Source organism: Hemicordylus capensis, chromosome 2 (assembly GCF_027244095.1).
Source record: "Hemicordylus capensis ecotype Gifberg chromosome 2, rHemCap1.1.pri, whole genome shotgun sequence".
NCBI lineage: Eukaryota > Metazoa > Chordata > Lepidosauria > Squamata > Cordylidae > Hemicordylus > Hemicordylus capensis.
The window spans coordinates 256,146,502-256,155,829 of NC_069658.1; the positions used below are offsets into that span (position 1 = coordinate 256,146,502).

Below are 9,328 nucleotides of genomic sequence, written 5' to 3' on the forward strand. Positions count from 1 at the left end.
ACAGGTACAGTTCACTCCCTATCTATACCATGCATTTGAAGGGCCTGTATCCATCTGCACACTCATAGAGCATCATTTCTCAATTGGGCTAATGTGCAGGTTGCATTTAGGGATGCACAGGCATCCTTTTTCCTTACCCTGGAGCTGTCTGCTGATCTACGTCCATTCTAAACAGACACACACAAATTGTCATTGTTTTGTCAGTGACTGCTGCCATCCCTCACAAAGCAGCCCCAAGTGCTGCTGCCTCCATTCCCTTCTGCCCCAAAGCAACCCAGGAGCTTGCCTTGGGGTCAGGGAAGTCAGTAGCCCTACTAGATATGCTGGCTGCAGGTGCTCCAAGCCCCTCTCCGGCCAGCCTCCATTGCCACATTCCTTTCTTTCTGCCTCTCCTCAGGAACCGAGACGCTGAGCTTGGACAGGGATAAGGCTGGGTTTTGGCAGCAGTGGATGTACCAGACAGAGATGCTGCCAAATTTCTCTTGTATCAACATCTCTCTTGAGATTTGGATTTCCTCTCTATAGGAATGGAAACAAAACTCAGCAGCTTTCTTTCCTGTTTTGCCCTTAATTTCTCACTAGGGATATGCATAAGAACATAAGAAGAGCCCTGCTGCATCAGGCCCAAGGCCCATCTAGTCCAGCATCCTGTTTCACACAGTGGCCCACCAGATGCCGCTGGAAGCCACAGACAGGAGTGGAGGGCGTGCCCTCTCTCCTGCCATTACTCCCCTGCAACTGGTACTCAGAGGCATCCTGCTTTTGAGGCTGGAGGTGGCCCACAGCCCTCTGACTAGTAGCCGTTGGTAGACCTCTCCTCCATGATGTCATCCAAACCCCTCTTAAAGCTATCCAGGTTGTTGGCTGTCACCACATCCTGTGGCAGAGAGTTCCACAAGTGGATCACGCGTTGTGTGAAAAACTACTTGGGTTTGTTGGTCCTAGCCCTCCTGGCAATCAATTTCATGGAGTGACCCCTGGTTCTATTGTTGTGTGAGAGGGAAAAGAATTTCTCTCTCTCGACTTTCTCCACACCATGCATGATTTTATAGACCTCTATCATGTCTCTCCGCAGTCGTCTTTTTTCTCAACTAAAAAGCCCCAGGTGTTGTAGTTTTGCCTCATAGGGGGATAATGCAGGGGGTGCACCTGGCAGTTTTGGGGCAGCTATTGCTGTAGTGGTGGGGAATAGAAGAATTGGCGCTGGCAGAACAGCTGGCCGTTACAGGGGAAGAGAAATTAGTAATTTAGTAACTATTTCTACTTCCAACTGTTCTGACGACTCTCGGGCCTTGGGGAGCAGAACCAACTACCCACAGAGCCTGACCTTGCTCCTTTGTAATGCCAGGTCAGTTCAAAATAAGACCGAAATTGTTCATGATTTGATCATGGATGAGGGAGCTGACCTGGCATTTATAACTGAGACCTGGTTGGGGGAAGCGAGTGGCCCAGTGTGGGCTCAGCTTCTCCCTCCAGGTTACTCTGTTGTGGAGCAGGTTAGGGGAAGTGGGTGGGGGTGTGGAGTGGCTGTGGTCCATAAAAATACTATCTCCCTTACCAGGGCCCCTGTGAGACAGTTGACCTATATTGAGTGTGTATTCTTGAGGCTGGGAACTAGGGATAGATTGGGGATTCTGTTAGTGTACTGTTCACCCCGCGGCCCAACTGACTCCCTAACTGAGCTGATGGAGCTGGTCGCGGAGTTGGTGTTGGTCCCCCAGGCTCTTGGTGCTGGGGGACTTCAATATCCACCTTGGGACTGGCTTGTCTGGTGCGGCTCAGGAGTTCATAGCGGCCATGACAACTATGGGCCTATCCCAATTAATTTTTGAACCAACTCATGTTGCCGGCCACACACTCGATTTGGTCTTTTGTTCAGATCAGGGGGGTGTTCCGTGGGTGGGGAATCCGGTGGTTACCCCATTGTCATGGACGGATCACTACCTGGTTAAGGTTGGTATCATGGTCACAATCCATCCCTGCAGGGGTGATGGACCTATTAGGATGGTCCGCCCAAAAAGGCTGCTGGACCCAGCAGGTTTCCAAAAGGCCTTGGAGGGTTTCGATGTTGGTGCGCCCGGTGATTCTGTCGATGCCCTGGTGGGAACATGGAATAGAGAACTCACCAGGGCAGTAGATATTATCGCTCCTAAGCGTCCCTCCAGGCCTGCTTCTAAGATGGCCCCCTGGTACACGGAGGAGTTGCGGGGGATGAAGCGGCTTGGTAGGCGACTGGAACGCAGGTGGAGGAGAACTCGGCTCGAATCTGACAGGATGCAGCATAGAACCCATTTGAAGACCTATGCAATGGCAGTGCGCGCGGCAAAAAAGCAGTTTTGGTCGGCGCGCATTGTGTCTGCCGGTTCACGTATGGCAGAGTTATCCCGGGTGGTGAGGAGTATAATCTCTGCTCCTTCTGCCTCAAATCAGCTCCCAGAGACACTCTGCTGTGACGCCTTTAGTGGGTTCTTTGCGAATAAAATCTCCTGTATTCAGGCCGACTTGGACTCCACTATTTCTGCAGGGTCTGTGAGGGAGGTATCCAGCAATCCCTCTTGCAGTGTTAGGTTGGATCAGTTTCTATCTGTGACTCCTGATGACGTGGACAAGCTGCTTGGAGCGGTACGGCCTACCACTTGTTCTCTGGATCCTTGCCCGACCTGGCTGCTTCGATCTAGCAGAGAGATTGTTGGAGATGGCCTAGTTAATATCATAAATGCATTGCTGGGGTAGGGTAGGGTGCCTCCTTGTTTGAAGGAGGCAATAATTAGACCTCTTCTTAAGAAGCCTACCCTGGATCCCTCAGCGATGGATAGTTATAGGCCAATCTCCAGTCTCCCCTGGCTGGGCAAGGTAATTGAGAGGGTGGTGGCTAACCAGCTCCAGGCGGTTTTGGAGGAAACTGATTATTTAGACCCATTTCAAACTGGCTTTATTGCTGGCTATGGGGTTACGACAGCCTTGGTTGGGCTGATGGATGACCTTTACTGGGGAATCGACAGAGGGAGTGTGACTGTTGGTCCTCTTGGATCTCTTGGCGGCGTTCGATACCATCGACCATGGTATCCTTCTGGGTCGCCTGGAGGAGTTGGGAATAGGGGGCACTGCCTTGCAGTGGTTCCGTTCCTATCTCTCGGATAGATCCCAGATGGTGGAGCTTGGTGACAGTTGCTCCTCAAAGCAGTAGCTTTTATATGGAGTCCCTCAGGGCTCCATTCTGTCACCAATGCTTTTTAACATCTACATGAAACCGCTGGGTGAGGTCATCAGGAGATTTGGTGCTGGGTGTTATCAGTATGCTGATGACACCCAAATCTATTTCTCCTTTTCATCTTCAGGAAATGGCACTCACTCTTTAAATGCCTGCCTACAGGCAGTAATGGGCTGGATGAGGGAGAACAAATTGAAGCTGAATCCAAGCAAGACGGAGGTGCTCATTGTGGGGGCTCAGAATCTGAGGAGTGAGTTAGATCTGCCTGTGCTGGATGGGGTTACACTCCCCCAGAAGGAGCAGGTGCGCAGCTTGGGAGTACTCCTGGACCCAAGCCTCACCCTGGTTTCTCAGGTGGAGGCCATGGCCAGGAGTGCTTTCTATCAGCTTCGGCTGATTCGACAGTTGCGTCCATTCCTTGAGGAGGATGACCTCAAAACAGTGGTGCACCATCTGGTAACCTCCCGGCTTGACTATTGCAATGCGCTCTATGTGGGGCTGCCTTTGTACGTAGTTCGGAAACTTCAATTAGTTCAGAATGCGGCAGCCAGATTGGTCTCTGGGGTAACCCGGGGAGACCATATTACACCTATTTTGAAACAATTGCACTGGCTGCTGATATGTTTCCGGGCAAAATACAAAGTGCTGGTGATTACCTTTAAAGCCCTGAATGGCTTAGGCCCAAGTTACTTTAGAGAGCGCCTTCTTCTGCGTGATCCCCACCGCACATTAAGGTCATCTGAGGAGGTCCGTCTCCATTTACCACCAGCTCGTCTGGTGGCGACTCGGAGGCGGGCCTTCTCTATGGCTGCTCCGGGGCTGTGGAATGCGCTTCCTGCGGAAATCCGTAATTTGAATTCTCTATTAGCCTTCAGGAGAGCCCTTAAAATGTATTTGTTTGGCCTGGCTTTCCAGGGTTTTTAAATTTTAACCGGATGTTTGGGCTTTTAATTACCATAAACTGTTTAATTTCTGTTTTAAAATGTTTTTAAATTGTTAATTGCTATATTGTTTTTAATTTGTTTTAGCTTTTTATTGTTTTAGTGGCTTGTTTTAATTGTAAACCGCCCTGAGCTATTTTGAAAGGGCGGTATATAAATCAAATAACTAACTAACTAACTAACTAACTAAATATGAAAGGTGCTCTAGGCCCCTGATCATCTTGGTTGCCCTCTTCTGTACCTTCTCCAGTTCAACAATGTCCTTTTTAAGATGTGGTGACCAGAATTGTACGCAGTACTCCAAGTGTGGTCGCACCATAGTTTTGTATAAGGGCATTATAATGTTAGCCGTTTTATTTTCAATCCCCTTTCTAATGATCCCTAGCATTGAATTTGCCTTTTTCACAGCTACCGCACATTGAGTCAACACTTTCAATGAGCTGTCCACCGCAACCCCAAGATCCCTCTCTTGGTCAGTCACCGACAGCTCGGATCCCATCAGCATATACTTGAAGTTGGGGTTTTTCGTCCCAATGTGCATCACTTTACACTTGCTAATATTTAACCGCATTTGCCATTTTGTCGCCCACTCCCCCAGTTTGGAGAGATCCTTTTGGAGCTGCTCACAATCCATTTTGGATTTCACTACCCGGAAGAGTTTGGTATCATCTGCAAATTTGGTCACATCGCTGCTTACCCCTGCTTCTAGATCATTTATGAATAAATTAAAAAGCACCAGTCCCAGTACTGATCCCTGGGGGACCCAACTTCTTACTTCCCTCCATTGTGAAAACTCTCCATGTATACCTACCCTCTGTTTCCTGTCTTTCAACCAGTTAGCAATCCACACATGGACTTGTCCCCTTATCCCATGACTGCTAAGTTTCCTCAGGAGTCTTTGATGAGGAACTTTGTCAAAAGCTTTTTGGAAGTCCAGGTAGACTATGTCAACTGGATCACCTTGATCCACACACTCGTTGACACTCTCAAAGAAGTCCAAAAGGTTGGTGAGGCAAGATTTCCCTTTGCGGAAGCCATGTTGGCGCACTCCCAGCAGGGCCTGTTCTTCTAGGTGCTTTACAATTTTATCCTTGAGGATGCTTTCCATCAATTTGCCTGGAACGGACGTTAGGCTAAACGGCCTGTAATTTCCCGGAACACCCCTGGATCCCTTCTTGAAAATTGGTGTTACATTTGCTACTCTCCAGTTCTCTGGTACAGAACCCGAATGCAGGGATAAGTTAAATATTTTAACAAGGAGGTCGGCAATTTCACATTTGAGTTCTTTGAGGACTCTTGGATGGATGCCATCCGGCCCTGGTGATTTGTTAGCTTTCAGTTTTTCCAGACAGTTTAGAACATCATCCCTTGTCACGTCTATCTGACTCAGCTCTCTAGCCTCCTTCCCTAAAAAGCCTGGTTCAGGAACAGGTATATGCTCAGTATCCTCTGCCGTGAAGACAGATGCAAAGAACACATTCAGCTTCTCTGCAACCTCCATATCCTCCTTAATAATCCCTTTCACTCCCTCATTGTCTAATGGTCCAACTGCCTCCCTGGCAGGTTTCCTGCTTCTGATGTACTTAGAAAAGTTTTTGTTATTTTTGTTATTCCCCTTGATACTTTTGGCTAAATGTTCCTCAAACTCTCTTTTTGCCTCCCTTATTGTCACCTTGCATTTTTTTTGCCAGAGTTTGTGTTCCTTTCTGTTCTCTTCATTTGGACAGGCCTTCCAATTTCGGAAGGAGGTCTTCTTCCCTTTTATGGCTTCCTTGACAGTACCCATTAGCAATCCTCCTGGACTTAGTGGAACCTTTCCTCCTTTTGGCTATACAATCTAACTGGGCTTCTAGTATTGTGGTTTTGAGTTAACTCTATTCACTCTGTAGTGAAGTGACTCTCCTGATTTTCCCCCTCAGCTTTCTTTTCACCATACTCCTCATTTTAGAGAAGTTTCCTCTTCTGAAATTCAAAATGTCCATGTTAGACATCCTTGGTGATTCTCTCCCTGCATGTATGCTGAGTTTGATAGCACTATGGTCACTGTTCCCTAAAGGGTTGATGATTGTATTGTCACCCACAGGGTTTCTGTGGAGGACTCCAGTCCACTTAGGTTTTCTAGCTTGTTAGATTCTATCCCTTCTTTAACATACAGTGCTACCTCTCCTCCAAGGCACCCCTCCCTGTCCTTTCTATAGAGTTTATACCCAGGGATAACAGTGTCCCACTGGTTCTCACCGTTCCACCATGTTTCTGTTATGCCCACTATATCTATTTCTGCTTTAGCAACCAAGCACTCCAGCTCACCCATCATGGCTCGGAGGCTTCTGGCATTGGCATACAAGCACCTATATGCTGAATCTCTCCCTTGATGTAAGCTCTTCTTTTGACTCTTTGACCTGCTGGCACAGGCTCCCATCTGCTCTTCATCTGGTTCTGCTCTGTCCCCCTCTGTTTTATCTGAATTCTTTGCAGCCTCACACTTTAAAGGATGGCTTTTGCCAAACGGGATACTGCCCAGCTCCCTTCGGCTGTTCCCCAGGTGTCATTTTAAAAGCTGCTCTGCAACCTTTTTGATTTTAAGCACCAGCAGTCTGGTTCCATCTTGGTTCAAGGGCAGCCCGTCCCTTTTGTACAGGTGGCCTTGCTTTCCCAGTACGTAACAAATCTAAACCCCTCCTCCCGGCACCAACGTCTCATCCATGCATTGAAACCCCTCAGCTCTGCCTGTCTCACAGTACTTGGGCGTGGAATAGGTAGCATTTCTGAGAATGCTACCTTGGGGGTCCTGGACTTCAAAATGCTACCTATCAGCCTAAGTTTGGCTTCCAGGACCTCCCAACTGCATTTCCCCACATCGTTGGTGCCGACATGCACCACAACAGCTGTCTCCTCCCCAGCACTTCCTAGGAGCCTGTCTAGACGCTGCGTGATGTCCCCAACCTTTGCACCAGGCAGGCAAGTCACCATGCGGTCAACACGCGGGTCACAAAGCCATTTCTCTATCCCTCTAATGATTGAATCTCCAACTACAAGGAGGCCCCCATCCCCCCAGAGGAGTATCCCCTGTGCGAGAGGATATGGGCTCATCATCCATGGAAGGGGTCCCTTCTAAAGGAGCATTTCCCTCTTGCTCAGACCAATGTCCACCTTTATTCTTTCTGACAGCAGAGGAGCTACCAGCCCTGGAGTGGGATGCCTCTATCACATCCCTGAAGGTCTCATCCACATGCCTCTCTGTCTCTCTGAGCTTCTCCAGATCCGCCACCTTGGTCTCAAGGGAACAGATTTGTTCCCTGAGAGCCAGGAGCTCCTTGCACCAAACACACACCCATGACTTCTGCCCATGGGGCAAATAGTCATACATGTGGCACTCTGTGCAATACACTGGGAAGTGCCCCTTCCCCTGCTGACCTTCTATCTTCATACTGTTTTTGTTGGCTTTTTACAGTATTTAGGGAGCTTATTGTCCGTTTATTAGATAGTTGATTAGGATAGGTCTCAGCTCTAATGGTCAACTATTTAACTGTCCAAACAGCCTTTCCCAAGAATATGAGGGAAACGAGGGAGGGATATGTACTTACGTTCTCTTCTCCACCAGGCTCCTTGTGATCGCAGGGGCTTGTTCCAGGCTCCCCCACACACTTCCCGCTAAACTCCTGCAAAACTCCTACATCCTGTTTGCAAAACTCCTACATCCTGTTTGCAAATTTCCTACGTCCTATTTCCTATCCCTGTTTGCTGTGCTCTGTTCGCTATGCTCTCAGGCCTTCACCTCATATGTAGAGTAGCCTTCCAACTGTCGCACAGGATGCGAATCAAAGGAAAGGAATGTGGGGCCTCTCCCAGCCCTAACTGACTCCACCCCCTCCAGGCACCCACTAAGTAAACACTGGAGTTAGGTAAGAACTCCTAAGAACTCCCAGCCCTGTGATATCTTAACCCTAACAAGTAACCCTAACAAGTAACACACACACACACACACACACACACACACACACACATATACACACACACACACACACAGACTAAGACCTACCCTTTAAAGAGAAACAACCCCTGCAAAACTCCCCTCTTCCTGTTAGTTTGTTTGAAGGGGAAAAGGCTAGATGTTTAGAAAGGCTTGCTCACCTTCTCAGCTGTGTCTGCTCTTCCCAGAGTAGCCTTCCAATGTTGCATTTGATGTTGTCATTTTCTCCCTGACCCTTTCCCCAGATGTCATTGTTGTGTTGTGATTTCATTCTTATCTCCATTCCTTTGTTTTCCACATTGCCTCTTAAGAGCCCAAAATGTTTTGTCTTAGAACCATTTCCAGTTGGAAATGCATGAAACATTGTGGTGTCATTCAGGGACAGCTGAACTCAGAAGCCATTCACACAAACACACACACAATGGCAGAGTGTGTGCGCACACTTGTATGAATGGCTACAATATGTGAATGGCTACAATGTATGTGTGTTTTGTGTGAATGGCAGCAGAATGTGTGTGGAATGGCTGCAGTGTGTGTGTGTCTCTGTGTTTAAATGGCTGCAGTGGCTGCACCCACAATTTGCCTTGGTCTTTCAGTGAGACATTGGGCTGGGGAGGGATGCATCCAGCAGACATTTAAAAGGTGCAGTTTCCCTAATCACTTCCTAGAAATGCCCTGGATGAATTTCTGCCTGATGTTTCTCTGATTAGACAAAGTGTGGGTGCAGTTCTAAAGCCACCATCAAATATGAGACTCTACAAAATCTTCACAGCTTATGTGGTGCAGAACTTAAGATGGGCCCCTTTTTAGAGCACGAGTCAAAATTTAAAGCATCTTAACTCTCATCTTAAACCAGAGGTTTTTGGATTTCTGATTATTTTGGCAGTCACAACATTTTGGATGCATTTCATTTATGAGCTAATGTGTATTGCTCAATTAATTAATTTCAAAACATGTTCTTTTTGCCTGTGTTTTTTTTGTTCCAGAAGCAGAGAGAGCTGTTCTCTCCTACCAGTTCCCAGTAGTACATGTGTCTCTATTATGTAAGGACACGTCAGGAGCTGTGTTGGCTGCTGGTCTCTAGAGCAGCAGGGTAGGGACAGAGGGCAGGAGAGAAGGGATACTAGTCATAATCTTTGTTAGACAATAGCTGCTGGCTCTCTTTTATGCTATCCTTGATTCTTATTGTCTTATGTATCTTGCTTT

General features: G+C 47.7%; 1 protein-coding gene across 2 annotated transcripts in view; it reads right to left on the reverse strand.

Moving 5' to 3' along the window:
- Nucleotides 1-8,412, reverse strand: part of LOC128347157 (uncharacterized) — a 67,994-nt gene extending 59,582 nt beyond the window's left edge. Inside the window, exon 1 of one of the 2 annotated variants that reach the window (XM_053301361.1) lies at nucleotides 8,284-8,412. The gene's annotated coding sequence lies outside the window, so the exon portion shown is untranslated. Of the gene's footprint in view, nucleotides 1-7,736; nucleotides 8,081-8,283 lie in introns of those variants that run through there. The other variant, XM_053301360.1, reaches the window with a different exon arrangement.
- Between the last annotated feature and the right edge of the window lie 916 nt (nucleotides 8,413-9,328).